Genomic DNA, 24765 nt, shown 5'->3' on the forward strand with positions numbered 1-24765 from the left:
GGAGTGATTAAGTGCCATGTATTAGAATTTCAAAAGTCCTGTGTCATCTGTAATACTTGAGATGAGGACAGTGTTCGCTTTGTGCTATGTTGTTTTCATTTTGAAATAATGAACTCTGTTTTATTTCATGGGATAATATATTCAGAAATATGCACTTCCAGAAAATAAAGAATTGTAAACCAAAGAGGAAGAAGAGATAAGGACAAAAGTGTCCTTAGTTCACAAAGGCAAGTATCCCATCTGACAGTTTGTTCCCATGACTCACAGTGACCATGTTCAGCCAGTCCATCACAGCATGGACAGAGGGACCTCTAATAGCCAGGTTACCCCAGTGCAGCTATGCAGGTGTCAGCACCCGTAACTCCCCAACAATGGGGGTCTGAGGCTTCCAACTTACTATTCCCAGTCAAGAAAAATAGGGACAGAGCTTTGCTAAGGGCTGAAGGAGGGTCTAACAGGACTACTTTACTGGTTTTGCTAGTGCTCTCTTTGGTACCAATCAGAGTTAAGTAATTGTCTCATTTTCTCTTGTAAAAGGTGAGTGACTAGTTGTGGCTGACTCAATGAGTGCTCAAAAAATATCCATCTTTCTGGGCATGCTGGCTCACACTTGTCATCCTAGCTTCACAGGGTAGATCATGGTTCCAGGCCAGCTTGGACCAAAAAGTTTCAAGATACCATCTCAAAAAAAGAAAATAGCTCTTTGGTGGCAGGTGCCTGTCATCTGTACAACAGCAGGAAGCACATCATAAGAGGACTGTGGACCAAGCGGCCTGGGAATAAAGCAAGACACTATCTCAAAAATAACCAGAGTTAGAGGGTTGGAGGCACGGCTCAAGTGGTAGAGGGCCTGCCTCTCAAACACGAAACCTGAATTCAAGCTCCAATATTGTAAAAAAAAAAAAAAAAAAACTAAAACAAAAAAAGCAACTTTAGTTAAATATCAGAATCGTGGCTATACACTGTCATAGGGCTCTCACCACATGACAAGGTAAGAGTGGAAGTAGCTACCTCTCCAGAGAAATTTCTGAACTACCATCAGAGGTAGCATCAGTGTCACAGCAGAAATCTTCCTGTCATAACGGTCTAACTTCATCAAGGGAAACCTCTACGCACCCACACCCTATATTTGGTCCCAAGGGATGACTCTAAGTCATGTGATTGAATTCTAAATGGTAACAGCGTCCTCTCCCTCTGAGGGGGGAGATGGTCTTCTGTTAGAGAAGCTGTCCCTGCAATGTCCGGCAGCCGCTGGCTTCCACTCAGGCTTCTTCCTTACAGATGGAGGCTGGGCTCCCGACACAGCAAAGATGCTTTAGCATCATGGCCTCCTCAGGACTCCTGCCTCAGGGCCAGGGAAAATGTTCCCTGCCACCTACTCCAAGTCAGTTTCTCTTTGTGGCAGGTCATTCCATTGGAATTCACTTTTTTGACATATTTTATAACATTTTTAACCAGGAGGCTCCATAATAGTGAAAAATTTTTTTTAATTCTTAAATGTGTCATTTAATTCATTTCAAAGATAAAGCAGCTCATTTTACTAGACTACACAGGCTTATTGGAGGTCTTTTTATTTCTGCATTTGCTGATATGGTCCCAGAGAGCAGGCCTTCAAAGGAAGTTGAGGGTTCTCTTCACACTGAACTGTCACCTGACATAACAGATCTCTATCACTGAATCTTGAAAAGAAAGGTCTTTAAGTAATTAAAGAGAAGAACTCAAGGAAAAATGACAATGTGGGAGAATAGATGGACAAGGTAAAAAGAACATGGAAAGTTCTCCCAAAACTTCAAGCACAAATGGTAATCCCGAAAAAATAAGAGAGGGGCACTTCCTCAACATGATAAATTACATCTATGACAACCCTACTGGCAACAGTGTCCTTGACGGGAGAAGCTAGACGCTTTCTCACCAAGATCAGGGGCAAAGCAAGAGTGGTGCCTTTCACACTCCTTTCAGCACAGTACTGGAAGTCCTGGCTAATGCAATAAGACGTGAAAACAAAATAAAGTTCCACAAATTAACAAAGAAGAAATAAAAGTGCCTTCTTTCACAGATGACACAGTGGTCTAAGCACAGAATACAAAAGAGTCAACCATAGACAAACCCTAGAACTCAAGACAAATTATAGCGAGGTTGCAGAATGCACGATTAATATGTATAGGTCAATTCCTTTCTCATGTATCAGCAATAAGCAAATGAAATTTGAAATAAAACTACAGTACCATTTATATTAGTATCAAGATAAATAAAATGTTAGGTATTTATTTATTTAACAAAAAATGTACAAGTTCTATATGAGGAAATTACAAGACTGACAAAATGACAAAGAACTACATAAATGGAGAGATGTTCCTTGTTTCCTTGTAGTGGATTAAAAAAAATCTCATTAGTAGGAAGACATTCATCCTACCTAATGTGAAAAATCAATGCAATCCCTTGCTTGGCAAACTCAACTGTGGGAGCACAAAGACAGCAGAAGCAGAATGTGACTGCTGAAGCCATGGGATGGATGGAAGGCCCCAAGGCTCCCTGGGCCATTGTCTCCACATTGACACACATGCTGGCTGTATGTGGGAAGGAAGAAGACAGGTGTGACGCGTCCAAGAAAAATTATGAATGACACTTCTTCAAGCACAGCTGGGAAGGCCTTATAGGACTTTGGAAATAAGTTGGAGGTTGATATGTGACATGTGGGAATGTTGGATATTGTCCTTCCCAGTGTCTCTAGGAAGGACGTTCCAGAAGGGTTTCACTCAAGAAGAGGAGGTTCCAAGACATAGCTCTTCTCCTACCGGATGTTAGGAAAGATGAAGATGCGAGATGTTCTCCCAACTCTTGGGGATACCTTTGTTCCCATATGGAATAAAACATCCCATTAGTGAGGTTTTGTTTGAGTGACAAAACCTGGACCAAGGGTTCCTACTTCTAAGTTGCTGACCAGCTTCTGACCCCTGGCACATTGGTACCATACTCACTCTAAACTAACCCTGCATTCACTGTTCAACTCCTAGACATCTGGCAGGTTGTTCTTCATTTTGGTGCATCAGCAAAACACCTCCATGTGACTGTTTTAATCCAAACCCTATCCTCAGTCAATGGGCCAATACTTATAAGAACAGTTTAAATATTGTAATTCCTCCATGGTGTCTTTCGTTTCTCAGGTATAAAAAAGAATGCTGTTCTAGATGCATTGGTTCAATGAGATCTTCATTTATTTCTCTTTCATTTCGCAGCTTCAAAATATGAATCCTTTTCTCTTCCTCGCCACCCTTTGCTTGGGAATGGCCTCAGCTGCCCCAAAATTTAATCACTCTTTGGATGCACAGTAAAAAGAGTGGAAGACAAAACACAACAAAACCTACAGCAAAGTTGGTGGCATCAAAAGTGTCCATTAGAACCCCAGAGAGACTCCATAGCCAGGGAGGAGCTTCCAGAAGCCAGGTTTTACCAAAGCAGTAACCTAATGACACCTGTTTGAGCACAATATGGAAACAACCCTGCTGTCTCTGGACATTTGTAGCTCCCAGAAGTTCAAAGCTATCCCTGGCCAAAGTGTCTCTTCATTTTTTGGGCGTGGGTTTTAAACAGAATGAGAGACCATCACTTGTGCTTATTTCTAGAATGAAGAAGGACAGAGGCGAGCAGTATGGGAGGAGAATTTGAAAATGATTGAGCTGCACAATGAGGAGCACAGCCAGGGGAAACACGGCTTCATTCACCTTGTCGATGAAAGGACATGGTGCGTGTGATATGCTTTGGTTTTCTGCATTTCTTTCCGTGGTCCTTAGAAAATCATCTCTTGCATTCAACATGTTCCGTACTGGGCTTTGGAGACCACAGAGGAATTCAGACAGGTGAGGAATGGCTTTGAAATCCAGAAGCACAAAACAGAGAGAATGTTTGAGGAATTATTGCACGAGGAACTTTGCTCCTGATGGTACATTTGTCACTTTTGTTAGAATGTAGACTAGGCACCTGACATAAACTCTGCATATGTATGACGGAGTAATATATTCAGGTCTATGTAGTTTCACAAACGTAAGAAGAATTGACAAGCCAAAGGTACAGGAAATGAGAACAAAGGTTCATGTTCATACAGGCAAGTGTCCCACCTGAGAGAGTTTCTTCCCGTGCTTCACAGTGACCGTGCTCAGCCGGTCCATCCACACAGCAAGGACAGAGGAAGCTGCACTGGCCAGGCGACCCCAGTGCACCCATGCAGGTGCCAGCACCCAGAGCTCCTCTGAACATGGTGGCCTATGGACTCCAACACATTGTTCCCAGACAAGAAAAACAGGAGAGAGCTTCACTAAGGTCTGAAGCAGGGAAGGACAACTAGAGAGTGCAGTGTTCTAATAGACCACTTTGCTGGTTTTGTTGGTGTTTCCTTTGGTACCAAGGCAGGATTAATTCTCATTTTCTCATGTGAAAGATCACTTAGTCATTGTTGGCTCACTCATTGAGAGCTTGAAAAAAATACTCACCTTGCTGGGCACAGTGGCTCACTCCTGTAATCCTAGTGACTTGAGAGGCTGAGATCCAGAAGACAGCTGTTTGAGGCCAGCCTGGGCAGAAAGATCTAAAGGCCGTATGTCAACCAACAGCGAGGCATGGTTAGCTCAACCCTCCATCCTAGCTTCACAGGTGGCATTATGGTTCCAGGCCAGCCCAGGCCAAAAAATTTGCAAGACGCCATCTCAACAGAAAAATGCTGGGGTCAGTGACAACAGCCTGTCATCCTAGCAAGAGCAGGAAGTATCAATAGAAGGATTGGGATTTAAGGCATCCAAGACATAAAGCAAGACCCTATTTCAGAAAAAAATACTGCTGTCCAAGGGCTGGAGGCATTGCTCAAGCAGTAGAGTGTGTGCCTCATGCGCTTAAAGCCATGAATACCAATTCCAGCACTGCCAAAAGCCAACCAAACCAGAAAGCACCTTCAGTGCACTATCAGAAGTGAGGCTATGCCCTGTGACAGGGCTCTCACCACATGGTGAGGTAATAGTGGAAGTAGCAAACCAGTAAGAAAAAATCTCTGAAAGTTGAGAACTACCCATCAGAAGTAGCATCAGTGTTACAGCAGAAATCTTACCTGTCATACTGTCTAATCAAGGGCAACCTGCTATGCATCACCATCCCAGATTTAGTCCCAGGGGATAAGAATAAGTCCCAGGATTGAATTCTAAATGGTAACAGTGTCCTCTTGAAAAAAGGAGATTGATGACGAATAAGACCACGTCATCTGCAAATAGGGATAGTCTCACTTCTTCATTTCCTATTTGAATTCCTTTTATTTCATCTTCCTATTGTATTGCCCAGGCTGGGAATTCCAGGATTATGTTGAAGAAGAGTAGAGAAAGTGGACATCTTTGTCTCATTGTGACTTTGGAGAAAATGGTTTCGATTTGTCCCCATTTAGTATGATATTGGCTGTGGGCTGTTGTATAGAGTAGCTTTCTGTTTTTAATGCACCGATTTAATGAATATGTCGTTCTTCTCTGAAACAATGGAATGTCCTAATGGTGTGCTAGAAGAAAGAGTGGGTGCCCACTGGCTCCCCCCAGTATATATGTGCTGACCTTATGTCAGGTGCCCAGTCTATATTTTAGCTAAAGTGACAAATTTGCCATCAGGACAGAAGTTCTTTATGTTTTATACATAGAATGTGGGGTAGTGGGAAAAAGATTCCTCTTCCAGGGTGGTACCTAGATTTGACCCAACCACAATTTATGTAGTGCCCACTATGAGCCCGTCATCTTCACCGTGAAAAGGCAGCTCCCCACCTCATTGAGTGAGTGCTGGTGGGAGAGTGAGACGGTCAGAGAGGAACTCCAGGAAGAAGGGATGCAGACACATCAACCAGTCATTGAGAAAAGAAGAGCTGAGTGTCTTAGCAGAGACCAGAGGTCAGCACCCTGAGAAAAGAGACTGTGGTTAGGGACTCTGTGGCAGGACTGGGGTTGTTGAAGTGGTGATAAATGTTTACTAGGACACAAGGACCCCTGGGTAGTGCAGTGAAGAGATCAAATTCCAGTTATCTCTTCCTGTACAACCAATAACCTAAAATCACAGCATCTTGAAAACTGTCTTTCACATTTTCTGACTGGACTCAACTGTAGTTGTCATTTGGGATTCTGTTTTCCTGCTGGAGACACATGGAGGTTTGGTTGTGTCAGACATCATTGAAGGATCACTCAGTGGTGGTTGAGGATACGGTGTCGATGGTCTTTCAGCTCAAGCTGGTGAGGGGACCTCCACGAGGGGCCTGTCTGTGGCTCTGTCCCTTATGGCATGAAACTGAGGGAACCATACGTAGTATAAACATACATTCCAAGTGGAGAAACTTTCAGCAGTGACTTGAAAGCTCCCAGTGTGTATGAGCATCTCTATTTGAAAATAATAAGGAAAAGTCTTACCGAGGAACACGACCTCTTCCTCAGGAGTTCATTCTTTTTTTTTTTTTTTTTGGACTCACTGCACACATCCTCTTCCAGATCTTTTATTTAAATAGTAAAAAAAAAAAAAGATTAGCTGTAATTCTTATGGAGCTTACATCCTCCCTTCTCCCTATCCAGAAGACTGTTTAGTCATTCACACCTTTTGTTTCCTGTCTTTGTCAGCTCCTTATCGATGAGAAAACAGTTGCTTCAAATTCCAGATGAATCCACTTCTAAGATACACTTGCACAGGAGAGTCACATTCCAAAACACTTCACACACCCACACTTTATCAAAAGCATCATTTATACAGATGCTGGCATTCTCAACCCATGCTTAGGTGCACAAGTATTTACCACCAAACCCACGGCTCCCTCCCAGCAGTCACACACCTGTGTGTGACTCAGGGGCTATGCTCTGAAAAGCCCAGTTATTTCATATGTTTGACAGGAGGGAAGGGGATGGAGCCAGGCAGGGAAATGCCAGTACAGGAGAGAAATGCATCAGGGGCTGCAAAGCATCTGGAACTGTTGGGAGAGGATCAGGGAATCTCCTGAAATCAGAATTCGATGGTCAGAGAATCCTGGCTGAGGACCCCTCTCGGTCACAGGCGGGGACCAGGCTAGCTGCCCAGCACCCATGCCATGGAACATTCTCTTAAAACAGAGGCAAGCCTGGCAGGTGGCCCTGCATGCCCCAGGGCTGGAGCCTGCTTCCAAGCCCAGCCATGCAGCAAGGGCACAAGTGTCCTTGGTCATACTAGTGCCCATGTCCAGCTCTAGGGGTACAAGCCAGCCTCTGGCCAGAGGCCCCATCCCCAGACTCACACACTGACAACACCTGTCACTCCAACAAGTCATACTGAGGCCACCTCTCCCTGCAGATTACAGGGCCTGCCACCGCGCCTGGAATTTCTGAATCCTTCCACGAGATGCAGCTGTCACCCGCAATCCCAAAGGGGTGCAGCCCCACCGGCCTTCCCACCCCAGAGTTACGCAACACCAGCTGGGGCCGCGCACTCCTGTTCACCTCTCTCACGCATCTGCCTGTGGCTGCCATGCTGGCTCACCCCCCTCTCCACCACCTGGCACAGGATGGGTCCAGCCTGCCGGCCACTGTGGCCCAGACACTGAGGCTGGTCCCCACAGGAACCCTGACGGCCAGCGTGTGGCTCCTCGGGAACCTGGGAGGCGAGGGGGAGGGACACTAGCAGATTGAGTTGTAATCGGGGATGTCATCTCCCAGTACCTGGGGACAGCTTCTCCCTGGGAGGCAGGAGGCTGGCGGTGGGGTGCGCTCTTGTTCCTGGAGGGCCACAGGCAAAAGGGTGGGGGGAGGGGAGCAAGAGCCCTCAGAGGACACAAGGAAAGGCAAGGGGACATTTACACCGCAGGACAAAGGCAACTCGGCAAGTGGGCCCTGCTCCCTTCTGCATCTGTCCGTCTGCTTGGGGGTTCTGAAGTCAGAGCTGTCTTGTTCTTTTTTCTCATCTCCTGGTATTTTTCTTCCCTCAGGGTCCTCAGACCAGAACAGATTCCACAGAAAGAGCTTTAAATGAATGGCCCCTCCCGGGCCCTGGGGAATACATTAGCGTCTGAAGTGATGACCAAAATGTGGCAAGTGATCCAGGGAAGACAGGGAGACACATTGGGCGGCCTGGGCCACTAATGCCGACCGTGGGTCTTGGCAGAGCCACTTCTCACATGCAGACAGCACAGGGATGGAGAGGAGAGAGGAGGGAGGTCCTGTCTCAGTTGCTTTGCGTGTAATTATTTCATTCCTTCATTTGGTCGCGGGCGCGGTGCCGTCGTCTGCACTGGAGCATCAGCTCCACGAGGGCACGCCTGCAGCTCCGGCAGCCCTGTGTGCAGCTCGGAACCCGGCGCAGACATGGTACCCGACACACGGGTCTCAGCAGACGTGCCGGAGACGTGAGTGGATGCGTGGAGAAGCCCCACGCCATCCCAAGCGACGGCCTAAACATTCTTGCCTTGGACCTCTCTACTGCGCCTTAGCGTCAGCTCCACGGGTTCCTGCTGTTCCCTGGGCCTCAGTCCGTCACCCGTGCCCTGCGCGTGAGACTGGACATAGCACATGCCGGGACCATGACTGGCGCTTGGCAGCAAGGGAACCAGGCGGCGAGGACTATGCCCGGGAGTGCTGGCCACAGGCCGGCGGGCTGCTGGGCGCACGCGGCGCGGGGCTCCCCTGGGCACCCGGAGCGCAGCAACGCAGCCGCCGCCGGGAGTTCATCCTTAAGGTTTCACAACTCATTTATTTAACTGCCTATTATCCTCTTGCATATCTGCATTCAGCAAGTGTGTATAGGTCGAAGCTCCCCTTTGCTTTTAAAAGAGCAAAATCTTAGATTATTTCTGAGATCTGGTTTTCTGATGTGGGTGCTCACAGCTGAGGCCTTCCCTCAAGTCAGGAGTTAGTCTTATCAGTGTCGATGTGCCTCATTCTCTCTATTTAGTGGAGAATTTGCTCTTCCTTTAGCTGGAGTAAGAAATGGGGCATGGACAGCTACGTGAAGATCTCAGAGGCCAGGACGACCGCTGTGGGATTGCCACATGGGCCAGCTACCCCACTGGGTGAGCTCCTGGATGGTGATAGGAAGGCCTCGACTGTGGACATCATGCCCAGAAGAGGGACTTTTTCTTTAAGGTGACAGCTCCTACTGTGTAGGATCCAACACTTGAGTCACTGATGAGTTTTGATGTGAATTCTGTGACATTTTTAGAGCAGTGAAATGATTCCACTACATAGTAACTGACATAAGTAGATTGGAATTATTGATTCACATAAGGAATGCATTCACTCATTTGATAATAAAATTTAAATTTTGTAAGGGTGATAACAGCTTTCTCTTTATAATGTCATTTATCTCTGAAGACAGAATTGAATGTGTCAACTCTGCACCAGGACAAAGAAGGGGTGCCTTCCACCTCCTCTAGTCAAACATATGCAAACTTTACGTCAGGTGCCCAGGAGCTGTGTCAAACCCTGTCCTTGAGAGAAGCAACACTTGACAAAAGCTGTGTGAGAACAAAGGAAACTTGTTTGAATAAAGAAAAAAAATCAATTGTTAGAAAAGCAAACAATAGATCTATTATTTTACTACTATAAAAGGGCCTGGGAGATCCAGTTGTAGCAAGGTGGTTGTAGTCCCGACAGGTTATGGACCAAACATGTGGATCTTGATTCTGGGATATCGTCACCAACTGTGGGTAAAGACCTGCTGGCCATGTTGCAGCCAAGGAAGGCCAGGACACTGGTGGGTGGCCAAGGAGGATAGGATTCCTGGGTGAAGGCCGGGCTTCAAACATGGTTCCATAGTCGTCTTAGAAGGTGGAAGACAGATGGAAGGATCAGAAGTGAGGGTCTGAATATACATTAAACCAAGCTGCAGGTAATCTTAGAAAAGTGCATCTGTATTTGAACATAAATTAATAAGTGCTGCCCAGAAACACGGCCTCTTTTCCAGTGAAATTTGTAAAGTTTCACAATTCGTGTATTTAAATGGCTGCTATTCTTTTGCACATGTACATTCAGCACTGTCTATTGCTCACCTTCATGAGGCGGTACTTGCTGGGGCTGAGGACACAAAAGTGAACCAGATAACCCTGGTCCCTGCCCTTGGAGCTTCATTGCCGTACAGCAGCCAGCACATCCCAGCATGGCAGGAGTCCAGGGCTCTGAAAGGGGAGCAGAGGTAACTGGAGCACGTGTCAGGGACACAGTGCCCTTTTGGGATCACAGAAGGTTTGACAAATGCCCTCTGATCAAATCATAAGAGATCTGTGTCATCTGTAGTACATGAGATGAGGAAGGAAGGCTGAATTGTCCTCGTAAGGATCTCATTCCCTAGATAACAAAAGATCCAGGGACAGGTTGGCTTCGAGCTTTATCAGATGCAGGGAGTCAGAGGTCCCACAGATGCCACCCTGTGTCCAGGAACGCCAATCACTGTTTCCAAGGTGGGGAGGGAGGCAGGCCAGCTAGCAGACCTGGGGCTTTAAAGCCTGAGTCCAGGTAGCAGGTCAGATGCTTGCAGGACAGCTGTCATTGAAGAGCTGATTCTCAGAAGTGCTCCCACACCTGGGGAGTGCATCTGCAAAACTATGGCCAACTCAGGTGGCGTCCCCAGCCCCACTGAGTCATGATGTGAACAGGGAGTGGAGGAGGGGATCCCTGTAGGGACACAGTCAACCAGATAGATGGGACCTCCAGAAACAAGGGCATCTGTCGTGTACTGGCAATGGGACCAGTGGGTAAGCATGGCAGGGGAGCCCAGGGTGACACCATGGCCACACAGAGGTTATCAGATTGCACAATTCAGTCAGGCTCATGTTCTGGCCAGGTGGATAAGACACCTGGATCTGTGAACCAGACTGTGACCCTCTTTCGTCCTGCACCACCAGGTAACATCCTCTTGTCTGTCCCTTCCAGATAATATCCTCTGAACTCTAAGGAATGTGCACAGGGCAGAAACTGTTGACATGTCCCTGGACAGTCCCTGCCCAAGTCCTACGTGAGACACCAGAGCTCTGGAAGCTACCTGCTCCTACCCAGGTGCTAGCACTGGTGGTTCTGGTTCTAGTCGCTTGGCCACGTGACCCTATCCCTCAATGGGGAAGTAAGAGGGGAGTTGGAGGCTGGTGTACGAAATGTGGAAGTGTTAGGTGCTGTCCTCAGTTTCTCTAGGAAGGACATTCCAGAAGGGTCACTCAAGAAGGGGCGGTTCCAGGACACAGCTTTTCTCCTGCTGGGTATTAGGAAAGATGAAGGTGTGAGATGTTCTCCCAACTCCTAGGAATATCTGTACCCATGCATGGAATGAAACATCCCAGTTACATTTTGTTTAAATGAAAAAACCTGGACCAACCATTTCCTCTCTCCCAGTGTAGACTTAAGCTTCTGGCCCCTGGACTCAAAGAAAAAAGCAAGAGAAATTACTGGCGACACAGAGGGATTGTGTAATGATAACAGGATCAGGTCACCAAGAATACATGGTAACCCTAACTGTGCATCAGTGTCAGAGCTTCAAATTAATGTGAAAGGAAAATAAAGAGAAATTTAAAAATCCATTGTTGGCTGGAGAGCTCAACAACCTTCTCTTCATGACTGGTAAAAACAGACCAAACATCAGTAAGACCTCATTAACACCACTGACCAAAATTATCTAGTCATTTATAAGATATCTCACCCCACAATATCAAAATGCATATTCTTTCCAAGTGCCCATGGAAACATGCAACAAGATAGATATGTCCTGGGACATAAAACACAAAAATCTGTCTACCATAACAAATTAAAAAAACCTGAAATCATACAAAGAGCTTCTCCAGTCACAATGGAACCAAAGTTGACATCAGTAAGAGAAAGATAACAGGAAAATCTCTACTGTGTATACATCAAAAAGGACGTCTCGAGGGGAAATAAGAATGAATGAAAATTTAAATATAGTATATTAAAATATGACCTAGAGCAAGTGAAGAGAGGAAAACAGTGCTGAGAAAAAAGGAAAAGTCTCAAGTCAATAATCTATGCTTCCACCTCAAGAACCTAGAAGAATAAGAATGGGAATGGTGGCTCACGTGTGTAATTCCATCTACTCCAGAGGTAGAAATTGGGAAGACTGTGCTTTGAGGCCAGTTCAGACAAAAAGTTAGTGAGACCCCATCTCATTCACTAAGCTGGGCACAGTGGGGTGTGCCTAGCTGCATGGGAGGCTGTAAGTAGGACAAAAATGGGAGACCCTGCCTGAAAAACAACTAAAGTGGAAAAGGTCTGGGAGTGTGGCTCAAGTGACAAAGCTCATGCTTAGCAAGTGTAAAGCCCTGGGTTCAAACTCTAGTACTGCAAAGGAAAAAAAAAATCCTGGAAAAATAAGAGCAAAATAAGTCTTAAGTAAACAGAAGAAAATGACAGCTTGTGGCTCTAGGGAGAAATCAGTGAAACTGGACGACTGAGAATAAAGTCAATGAAACAAAGGAATACTTCTTTGAAAACATCAGTAAAGTAGACAGCTCTCCAGCAAGACTAAGGAAAAAGAACAGACATAGGTTATGAGTATCAGGATGGCACAAGGTGACCTTGTGGCCACCTTAGAGGTTTTAAAGAAGGCAAGTCCGCTCTTATTACCAACTTATTTGGGGAAACCCACAAATAATCTGAGAAATGTGCTACAGTCCTTTCCATAGTGTGTCTGGCCAGAACTGCTATGGCAAAGATGTAACTCCTGTATGTTGGCTCTGTATATTAATATCTTTCCAAATCAGAAAGCAATGAGCTTAGCCTAAGAACCAGTCAGTTAAATAAATATGGCTGTTCCCAAGAAAAACCTATCGGCTGAGAGGGCTGCCAAGAGGACAACCCTGACACTGTGAGTGCTGATCTGCCCTACTCTGCCTGCTTGAGCTTTAGGACTAAGAATTCCCAAAACCCTTGTAATATGAGAATGGGTAACAGAGAAGCCCAATCCTTTTATAGCTGATAAGAAACTGTCTGTTTTAGGAACAGCTGTTTTAAAAGTATTATTCATACACTCACAAAATCGTACTCATTTTGCTATGACTATATTCAGCAAAGTCAATGTCATCATTAACTGAAAGAATTCTAGATGCAAAATGCTGAAGAATGCTAACCAGATTCTTTGTTTTTATTGTTTTATTATTCATATGTGCATACAAGGCTTGGGTCATTTCTCCCCCCTGCCCCCACCCCCTCCCTTACCACCCACTCCACCCCCTCCCTCTCCCCCACCCCCTTAATACCCAGCAGAAACTATTAACCAGATTCTTGATTTAAACTCTTTAATACGTTTAAGTATTTGATAGTCTTTTTGTAAGCTGACATCCCATACAAAAAGTGATTACCGTATATAGTTATTTGTCAGTTCTTTAAAGGATTCAGGCATTTGAGACAAGAAAACTCTTTTAGGATAGTCTGTTTGTTTTCTTAAACAGTATTGGTTTCATTCAGACACTTTCAAAGCCAACAAAGCATGTCAGTTTTAATTATCAACTTTACTTGGCAGTTTGGACAGTTGGTATTTGTAAGTTTAGTTTGAATTACTCCTGTCCCTCTGTAGTGGAGAATTACTAAGTAACACCAAAAGTCAGAAAGCTTCAGGTGACAGATGAGAAGAATTTGAGTTGTTTTTGCTTCCTCTCTGTGAGTGGCTTTGAATGACTGAAACTAGTGTGGAAGTAGATGTTAGTCTGCCTGCCTCACCCCAATTGAAGGCTGCTAATTTCAAATAACTCATGATTAATTACTTGTATCAAGTGCTATACAAATTTATGAGCTCTATAAGCCATCATTTAAGCTTCCAGTAAAGTTGGTTTGTAGAATGCATTCTTCTTCAAATTAACCAAAGGACTTTTTATTCAGTGTGCTCCATATGTCACATAAGGAAGCTTTGTGCCTTGATATGGCAGGCGAAATAACACTGTCAGTTTCATTGCTGTTTCAAATCTGTTTCAATCAGAACTACTGGGTTGTCTGAGGAACTGAGCAAAGCCAATTGGTATTATCGTAATGTCATCTGAAAAATGATTTTTCATTCAGAAAATCCATGAATTGTTAAGGCGGTAAAATGCTTCTGATATGGAACAAAGAAAGTGCAAACTGATACTCAGCAGGGGAAATAAAGTTAGCTTGGATTAAAGTGGGCACGTTTAGTTTTGAGAATTCTACTTAAGTCCCCCTGTCCACAGAAAAGCTAGTATTGCTTGAACATAAGAAAGTTCCTATGGTAGCCATACCTTGAAGCACAGTATTGTACATAAGTAAGTACCTTGATTCTAAATTAAATCCAGATTTAACTAGTATATATTATTTTATATCTTTGTTGTATTAAAATATTTAAAAACACTAAAAATATTTATAAGAAAAAAATAAATTATCAGCATTATAGCCACACCTTCACCGAAGACAGTATCATAGTTTAATTAACTACTACCATGTAACAAACCATCTCAAAACATAGTGACTTCAAACATTGCAACTTCAGTGCTCCTGAGTCCTGGTTTGGTTGAGTTTCTTTCAGCTGGTCTTGCCTGGGCCATTCATGGAATTACATTCAGTTGGTGGACTAGCTGAACCTAGATGTTGTAAGATGACTTCACCCACTTCTATGGGGTTTTGAAAGAGTTGCTGGAAGGCTGAGGTCCATGTTTCTCTATGATCACTCATCCTCTGCCAGGACAGACTGACCTACAACAGATGACAGCAAGCCCAGTGTGTAAGCTGTTTTTTAGTCTCTTTTCCATTATAGTGTGTGGTGGCCCAATGGCCAGATAAAAGCATGTGTTCAAGCCAGAAGTCACTGTGTCGGGGAACCACAGAAGCATGTAAATACTGGGAGGAATGAGTCATTGTGCATCATCAGTGTCACAGTCTACCCTGACCACATCACATATGCCAGGCAGCCCTAAGAAGATGAGTGACGAGTCCTAAGTCATGGGGGAAATGAAATAAACAATGTGTAAAACATGACAGGAGTACCTCTGGTTTCAGTCTTGTATATAAAGGGTGTAGAAGTTACCAATGTCCTAACAACATGTAAGAACCTAAACAAACTGAACAACAGGACAAACTCTTACCACAAAACCTGGAGAGATAAACAGGTACATACAGATACAGTTTCTTGGAGCAGAAAGCCACTAGCAGAGATATCTTTGGGATACAGTACTAGAGAAGGAAAACCTGAACAAGAGTTGTCCAATAGCCAGAGGCTCAGTGTGGACAGGCTGGGTATTTTAAAACTTCAGGAAGATCCAACCTTATAGGGCTCCTCACAGTTAGGTGAGTTTTGCTTCCAGCTCAGTCAGGTTCTCATGGTAAGCATAAAGGGAAAAGTAACCAATTCTGAATCCAAAAACATTCCATTTGTAAGGTCTGACTTCAGGAGAAACTACTTTTTAAGGCGTAACTGACTGAAGGTTTATCACAGCCTGAGTGACCCAGGGGAAGGGGACTCCTGAACTCAACCTGTTCAGGGTTTCATTTGGGAGAGGCCCATACTTAACCCCAGATGCCCCCTAGTCTTCCCTGTGAATGTGGTGGGGGTGTGGAAATATCTAACTACATGCCTCTAGACATCCTGTTCCAACAAAAAGGGGGGAATGAGGAACGCTTTGCTGTTCGGTCACAGAGCACAGATTCACTAAAGGTCTGAGACCTCATCAGAGAACTGGAACTATTTCTCTTCCCCCAACACCCAACCACCACAATACTAAATGTCTATTTAGCACAGTTTCTTTCACACAATACAGCACGTCTGGCTTTCAACAAAAAATTAGCAAGGTCTACTGATAGACAAAAATTGTGTGAAGAGACAGAGTAGAAATGTTGGAATCATCAGATCAGAAATAAAAAGTACCAATAATTAATAAGCAAAGGGTTCGAGCATAAAAAAGTGGTCAACATGCAAAAGCAGATATGTAAACAAAGGGATGAAAATTCTAAGAAAGAATAAAAAAGGCCTACTAGAAATTAAAAACATAGTGACAGAAATGGAGACTGTCTTTAGGGTCATTTATAGACAGAACTCCAACAGAAAAAGTCTGAACTTGAGAATATGCCAACGGGAACTTTGAAAACTGATAAGCAGAAAGAAAATCAAAGACTATGAGATAACTACAAATGAGTACAAATCAAAGACTATGAGATAACTACAAAGATGCATAATAGGAAACTAGAAGGAGAAGACTGAAAGGATAAAGTATTTGAAGGAGTACAACTGAGAACGTCCCCCAAAATTAATGTCAGACACAAAACCATAGATCCAGTAAACTCTCAAAGAACAATAAACAAGGTAAATTCAAAACCACAAATGAAACAAAAATAATACCCACACATACAAACAGAAAATCATGAAAAAAGCCAAAAGAACAAAACACTTTACATAAAGAGCAGTAAAAAATTAAATCCAACTTCTCTTCAGAACCCATGCAAGTAAAAAGAGAGTGAAATAAAATATAAGGTAGAGGGTTAAAAAAGAATCTAGAATTCTGTATCTTGTGCAATTATCCTTCAAAAATGGGGAAAAATAAGGACTTTCTCAAACAAGCAGTGTTTCTTAGTACACTGGCCAGCAGCAAATGTTAAAAGAAGTTCTTCAGATAGAAGGGACATGATAATAGTCAGAAATTTGTAACTACATTAAGAAAAGAAGAGCAAAAGGGAGAAAAATTAATGAAGACAAAATAACAACATTTATTTCCCATTTGCTAAAAACAATAGCAGCAACAATTTGTTCTATATGTGTATAGATAGGTGATAAGCAGGTAAGTCGATAAGTAGATAGAGGTTGTGTTTGCTTGCATATAAGTGAAATGAACAACATTAATGGCAGAAGGAATGAGAAGAATGAACTGTGATTATTTCTAATAAGTTAGTTTTATTGCATGTGAAGTGGTATGGTTTTATTCCAAACCAAACTTGGATTAGTTGTAATTGCAAACTCTAGAGCAACCAGTAAAGAAAAATGAAAGAAAGTTAGCTGATACAGTAAGAAATAAGAGAAAATGGAAATATATGAAATGGTCAATTGAATCCACAAAAGGTAGAAAATGAATACAAAACAAAAAAAGAAACAAAGACAAAGACAAAGACTAGAAAATGGTAACAAATATGGACATATTAAAATACATTTGTCAATAATCATTTGAAAGTTCAATGGTTTAAAACAATGGATCTTACGGGTACATAGATCATAATTTTACATTGTACTTCATGAGCATACATGATCATTATTCATCAACTAAAAATAAAATAAAATGAAAACTCAAACAATCAATAAGACTCTAGACAAGCTAATAAAAAGATATAAATCACCAGCAATGAAATTAAGAAAGTGACATCAATAATTATCCTATGGACATCAAAATGATCATAAGTGAATACTATGAATAACTCTGCACACAAATTCAATAAAGTACACGAAATGGAACAATTTCTTGAAAGACAAATCTGCCAAAATTCACACAAAAAGAAATAGACTATCTGAGTAGGAGTATATCTATCAAAAAATGGAATCAATAATTAATAACCTTCCAAAACAGAAATCACTTGGCCCAGGTGAGTTCTGGTTACTCCTAACAACCATTTAATGAAGAAATTATATTAACGCTGTACAGTATATTCCAGAATACAAAAGCAGAGGGATTACTTCCTAGCTCATTCTATTGGGTCAGCATTGATCTAATACAAATCAGACCAAAATATTAGAAGAAGAAAAAGTAACAACCCCATAAAAACTCAACAAATTCTTAGCAAATATCATTCAAACCTAAATAATAACAATTATATGGTACAACCAAGGGCAATTTTTCTCTAGTGTGAAAGGCTGGTTTAACATTTGTAAATCAATTATTGTAATATATCATATCAGCAGTCTAAAGAAGAAAGATCACACGATCATACAAATAGATGCAGACACTCTCAGTGTACAAGCTTCCTCACCTGAAAAAATAAAACATGTAGAAGACACTAAAAGATAACACCATCTTGAATGGTAAGAAACTCAAAGGTTTTCTGCTAAGATCAAAAACAAGGAAAAGATTTCTCATCATTTTTTTCAACATCATACTGGAAGCCAGAGCTTATAAGACAAGGAAATTAAAAAGTATACAGGTTTGGAAAGGAGATATATGTTGACAGATAACAGGGATGTCAAGGAAAATCTTACAGAATCAGTAAGCAAACACCTTGCATGAATAACTGATTATAACAAAGTTCTAAGCTATAAAATTAATATGCAAAAATGAATCTTATACACCAGCAATGAGTAAGTGAAATATGAAATTGAAAACATGAAGCCAAAATTAAATACTCTAATAAGAATATAAAAGCTGTGTTTGAGGAAAACCATAAAACTGTGATTAATAAATCAGGAAACTAAATATGTGGTCATATATTTCATGATGTTTGCAGGAATAAGAAGATTCAATCATTGTTTATTTATTTATTTTTTAGCTGGAGAACTTACTTTTATTCTTGCAGTTTTATACTAGAAAATCATTTAATAATCCACTTTCACAATTGATTTATAAAAAATTGAATCCTTAAATTGTACATTAACATCCTATGATTCCAAGTTGTATTATCACTCTCCTTCAAGTCTGAAGAAAATGATAAATTTACTAAGTTCCACAGACAGCACAGTCCCACCGACACAGCATTTAGTGTGAAGTTCTACACTCATATGAGAATTAAGAATAGCCAGTCTCAAACTGGCTTGAAACCTGATTGTGTTCCTGGCGCGGGATACCTGCAGTAAGTCTGTGAGTCCACACTAAGACACAAAATTAAAGTAGGGTATATGTATCTCAGAAAAAAACTTTTCACAGCAGATTAAAAACTTTCCCAAATTTCAACTGTTTTATGGTGTTTTATCCAATGAAACTTTCAAAATGCCAGTAACTTTGAATTAATTACAAATAACCTTAGATAGAATTTATTTTTTAAAGTTTGCCCAGCATTTCAAAATGATTGTGGCATTAATACAAGTTTTAAAATGTCAAAGTGTGCTATACATATTGCACTTTTCTACTGGGACTGGGCTAGAATCTTCTGTGGCAAGATACCAAAACTACAGAACAAAATACATTTTAAAATCAATAGGTACTTGATTAATTTCCCTGAAATTATCAGAATCATTACCAAAATCTTCCAGGATTTTGTAAGATTTGATTACTTACACAGTTTTTTAAATTACTTACGGAGGGAATAAAAAAACAAAACCCTCATTTAATGACTGTTTATGTCCTTTTTTGGTTCCTCAATGACGAAAGAGAATTTTAAACAAATTACGTTTCATGTTTCCTGACTTAATAAAAAACTAAAAATTTTCATTATCCAAATCAATAAATACAATAATCAGAAACTATTAACTTTGGAATGTCTATGTCTGTCTGCCTGTAGGTCTCCTTAGAACCCTTCCAAGCTTTTATAATCAAGAAATTTTAATCAATTATGTACTAGAATCATTTTAGGTAAAGAAAAACTTATTTTGCAAAAATAAAATCCCAATATGCTTGACAAAAACAAGCTATTCGTTGTCATTTGTGCGCCACTGAAGACATTACTGAAATCTGTCCAATGGTTTATTTCCAAGGGGTCCACCATAAACTTCTTCGGAATGTTTTAAGATTGCCTGTAGCTAGAGTGGACCCTGCTCTCCTTCACTGTTTGGAGGTGGTTTTGGTCTTGGCATCTTACTAAGAATAGTTGCCATCTCCTTTCTCTCATCAAAATTCTTCCACTGCTCATATAGTTTTAAAATAACCCTGATCATTTCCAACATCTTCTCCATATCCACAGAAAGCTCAGCAAAGCACTGCCTGGCACCTTTCTGCTGCACAACACAGGCTAGGTGTAGGCAAGCTAAAGCTATCATGAAAGGAGGATACAGTAGGCAAAGATCCGTTCGGCAGGTGCCATTCACTATCCTCCATGCAAGGGAAGCAACATGTCTTCTTGGCCCATGTCCTGCCCCTGCTGGAGCAAAGGTCTGCAAGGATGCTACACTATCAAGCCACAATCCATTGGTTCTCAGAGATGAAATTCACATTCTGATACATGATTCATCCTATAAGGAAATTCCTTTGGAAAGGCATATGAAAATCTAGTTTTTAATACAGATGTAGCAGCAGAAATCAATCTTGTATTTGAGACTACTCCAAATTCCTCTACTTGGATGCCAAAAATACACACGCAGGAGCCATTAATACAGGATCTACACTTTGCGGAGAATACCTGGCATAGAATCTCCTGAAATCATCTGTAGCAGTGGCAATAACTTGTTGTCTTAACTTGAGATGTTCACCTAATGCTTGAATAACATTTGTAAAAAAAAATTTGTAACTTCCAGTACTCTTCTTCTGAGAGAAACTTTAACTCCTTTTGGCGCTCCTTCAACAGATCTTGTTTATCCAAAATCCATTGCAAATAATGGGAGCGCTGCCAGAAGTTCCCTGCCATGGAACACAGCTCGCCGCGATAAAAAAGCACCAGCCGGCGGAGCGGCCCGCGGCGCGACCATAGACCCGGCCCGTCGTGTACCCGCGACCCCGGATCAGATCTGCTAGACTCTGCTCCGCGACGGCGACCGGCGACCGAAAGAGCTCAGTCATTATTAAGATGCCAGTTGTTTCCAGCCTGCTCTGTAGAGTGAATGCATTCCAGCAAGTTAATTGCTGGATATAAACAACAACAGAAAAAATGGTTATGAAACTTTATGGAGACACAAAAAAGACCCAGAAGAGTCAAAACGACACTGGAAAAGAAGAAACTTTGATGGTAATACCAGACTTCAAGACTTCTTATAAAGCAACAGTAATCAAGACAGTGTGATTTTTGAGAACAAGACAAGAAAATCAGTGGAACAGAAGACAGTCCCTTAGTAGACCCATCTGAATGTATTAACTGATTGTGAAGAAAGGAACAAGAGCAATACAGTACAACAGGGCAAAGATCCTTTCTGCAAATGATGCTGGATCACCCAAATAGTCATATTATCAAACAGAATCTCAGAAAGAAAATAAATATAATGATTGAAAACCACATTTGATGTAAAACATTGATCTATAGATTCGATGTTTCCCCTTAGCAAAACAAAACCAAATATATCCATTCCTAGATATATCATAGTTAAACTGTGAAAAAAGAATGTTAAAAGCAACAGAGAAAAACTCCACTTCATGTATAAGAGGACAATAGTGAGATTTCCAACTGACTTCCACTCAGAAACAATGCAAGGATGTTGGTGTGATGGTATATACAGAGCTAAAGAAAGAAAAAGTTGAGAAAAGATTCCAAAGAAAAAATGAGGATATTCCAAGATAAACAAATTGAAAACATTTGCTGTTAGCAGTACTACCTTACAAGCAACACTAATGAAAGGCATTTGAATGGTAAGAAATGGTTAATTCTCTGATTTGAGTATAGTGGATCGATTAGGTAAAGGTGTGTGTATGTGTGCACAGAAGTTCCCAAAACTTCTTTTGCAGCTTAAATTTGATTTTACAAGCAAAACTGCTAGAAACAAGCACAAATATCCCTTGAAGGTTTATTTTAATTTTTATGAATTTCAAATAATAATGTTTTTTGCTTAAGAACTTTTAGCTGAAGATAGTAAATTAAATACAAAAACAAGATTTTTATTAAAAATTCACAAAACTATAAGAGAAATTGCAGGCTGATGTCTGAGTTGACACAAGGCAAGAACATATCGTGTGGGAATGTTGGAGTTGTACACAGAGCTCTTGAGCATAGAAAACCATGTGAAACAACAAAATTTCCAGAGACAAGTCAAAGTTACAAAATCTATGAAAGAGATGGTCTTCAGAGATCTCCAAGGAAGCAGCTAATGTCTGGGATCAATGGAGAAGTAACAGAAAATGAGCTGAGTTTCATCTCTAACAAAACCAGCAGGTAGAGTTGGAGGTAGGGGGGATGTGCTGGGCTGGAGGCTGGGGGAGGGGCTGTGGTGCAGCTTCTTCTTCCCCTTCCCCCTCCCCCCTCTCAGCACCCCTTTGTGATGAGGGCACAGCTCTGTGATGCAGGCCTGGAACCTTACTGCCTATTCCCCAAAAGAATTTCCAGAACTCAGTTGCTCGAGAACAACAGTGCAATTCAGATGTTGGAGAATTTTCTCTTTTCTCTGAATAGCATTAGTGCCACATGGCTGATCCCCAGCTCCACCACTTGGGCAATGGATATGATCCTTGCCTTTGTGTGTGGACTAGGACTTTTCTTACTATTAATTCCTTACCTCCAGAGTAAGCCACCCTCACCACCAGTTGGGAAAAAGAAGAAACTGAGGAAGGTAAGAAACCTATAGGCCAGACCCAACAAATGATAGTTCTCTCTTTTTTTTTTTTTTACTATGTTCACTTTTCCAAATCAAATACAGACAATGTCAGAAGGGAAATCTCAGGACAGAACATCCTTCTCATAACCATTGACAGGTCAAGGCAGGGCTAGCATGAAAACTCAGTCATCTACTTGAGCTCTCAGACCCATCTGTGTAGCGTGCTGCAGGTGCAAGAGTGAAGTCAATCACAAAGACTCCTGAGGGAATAAAGGCCCCAAGCACTGGTTCATCTGTTCACTTCTCATGGAAGGAGCCTGTGGGCCACACCAATCCTCCATGTTGGCCTGATTCAGAGGGCTGTGCTGAGTCCCTGAGAGACTCTCATCAGTGAATGATGAGTCAGAGAATGGTCTCATGAGTGAATGATGGTCTCATGAGTGAACGGTCTCATGAGTGAATGATGAAGTCAGAGAATGGTCTCTGACTTCAGGAAGATGACAACTGGCAGCTGAGAGGCACCTACAGGGCTGGGTCTGTTGCTCTGAGCAGCAAGACAGTGACTGAGTATATCCATGGTGGATCTCATGGAGAAATCCCATGTGTGTTGTCCAAGAAAGACAGAAAACATTTTTACCCATATTAAAAATAAGTAAAAGGAAAGGCAAGGATATGGAGTTCCCATAGGTAAATGTAGTAGCGTTGTATTATCCAGGACAGGGAATGTCTGCACCTTGTTTAGGGAGAGGAGAGAGAGAACGAAGCCATAGCCTTTTTATTCTCTTTCAGCATCAGGTAAAGTGGGCACAGAGCAAGAGGAAAAGGAAGACTGGTGGCCTGAAAGGTAGGCTCTGTGCTTCCTTTCTTGAGGGGACTTTATCTCACCTGTTGCTAGGATCTCATCCAAGTCTCCTAGGATGTCAGTTGCAGGGCCCTGAGACAGAGTGTCCTGGGAAGGAAATCAGATTATGGGATACTTCCCATGTCCTGTGAATACACAGCTGTGATGGTTCTGGGGATGGTTGTGACCCAGTAGAGGTTGGGTTGGGAGGCTTTGGAGCAGTATTTCCTTGATTGGAGGTAGGACCTGCAGGTCTACCAATGGACAAACTCCTACTCCATTAAAGACTCATTCTTCCTTGAAATGACCCACCCTTTCTCCCTCACAGGGCTGTTATAGAGGTAATAGAGGGTGGATAGGTGCGAACACCCTATCAATGATGAAATGAGTTCACTCTATGTTTGTTACTAGCACTCTCACCAGTCACATGGCCTTGGACACTGAGGCTTGAGCTGCAGAGTTTAATATCCAGTGGTCTCTACCAAGTGGACATTTCATTCAGCCTTCTATAGGATCCCAGGTCCTTCTGTTCCCCACCATAATAATTCTGTCTCCATTTCCAGTTTGCAGACATTGGAGGAAAAAAGTGCACAAGATTCGGGACCTGGTTTCACTTCTGCACAGGTGAGGACTTTCCTCTTCTCCTTACCCTCATTCCTACCTCATGGAATGGAGTGGTAATGGGGTTGGATGGTACTCAGATTTGGGGGGATATGATAAAAGCTCTGAGTTGTAGGATAGCAAGGGCTCTGTAAAACTCAGGATGGTGGGGCAGTGGAAGGGGCATAGAGTACAGGTGCCTATCTTATCCACTCTGCCCGGTCTTCTGGCCCATCTCCTGCTGACTTCAGGTTGTACCACCTGTTTCCTGCAGCCACCTAGGGAAGCTCCATGAGAACAGCAGCTTTCAACTGCCATTAAGAGGAAATGCCCTGGGTGAAATACTCATACAAGAGTCTGCTAGAATCCACCAGCCACCTGGACAGCCTATGGAGGATGGCTTTGTCACTACCTTGTCCCCTTTGGCTTCTCCAGCTCCTCTGACTGAGTGTCTACTGCCTCTGGCCTCTACCTTGTCAACAGTCGCACTGACTCCCCCAGTTTCTTTTGGATCACACTCATTCCAGAGTGCCACTAGGTCACCAGAGACTTTGATTCCTCTAGGAAGACTTTCACCCCAGCCACCTGCACATCCCCCACACCCATCTCATTCTAATGAACACATTACCTGCCCGCTGTCCATGCCAGATCCAAGCCTGGCTCTTCCTCCAGGTGCCTCAAAGGAAATCCCACTGACGACCATCCCAGAAACCTTCTCTCCATCCAACAGCTCTTGGTTGCCTTCTCCTAATCCTGACATCTCAGGCCCTGGTCGCTCTAGCTGTCCTATCTCAGCACCCTCTTGGTGGCAGGTGGCTGCCAGAACCTGGTGCTTCTCCAATTCATCACATCGTGAATCCCAAGGAGTCCATCATTCCCACCACCCACTAGAGGACTCATTCAGGCAGATAGAGGTTGGGGGTCCCTTTTTCATTAATCCTGATGTCCAGAAGCTGCTGGAGATAATGATAAGCAAGAGAGCCAAACTTAAAGTTTGTAAGGGAAGAGGAAAGGAGGGATCAAACGAACTACTGGAGTCACTGGGTAATACATTAAAG

General features: G+C 42.5%; 1 long non-coding RNA gene and 1 pseudogene across 1 annotated transcript; one reads left to right on the plus strand and one right to left on the minus strand.

Moving 5' to 3' along the window:
- The first annotated feature begins 2651 nt into the window (after window positions 1-2651).
- LOC141415600 (uncharacterized) lies at window positions 2652-9605 on the plus strand. Its single transcript, XR_012440585.1, has 3 exons — window positions 2652-3742; window positions 7324-8700; window positions 8940-9605. It is a non-coding gene; the product is annotated as an uncharacterized lncRNA (long non-coding RNA).
- Window positions 9606-19614: 10009 nt separating this feature from the next.
- On the minus strand, window positions 19615-20496 carry LOC109683425 (cyclin-C pseudogene; annotated as a pseudogene).
- Between the last annotated feature and the right edge of the window lie 4269 nt (window positions 20497-24765).

Source organism: Castor canadensis, chromosome 13 (assembly GCF_047511655.1).
Source record: "Castor canadensis chromosome 13, mCasCan1.hap1v2, whole genome shotgun sequence".
In the NCBI taxonomy this organism is placed as follows: domain Eukaryota; kingdom Metazoa; phylum Chordata; class Mammalia; order Rodentia; family Castoridae; genus Castor; species Castor canadensis.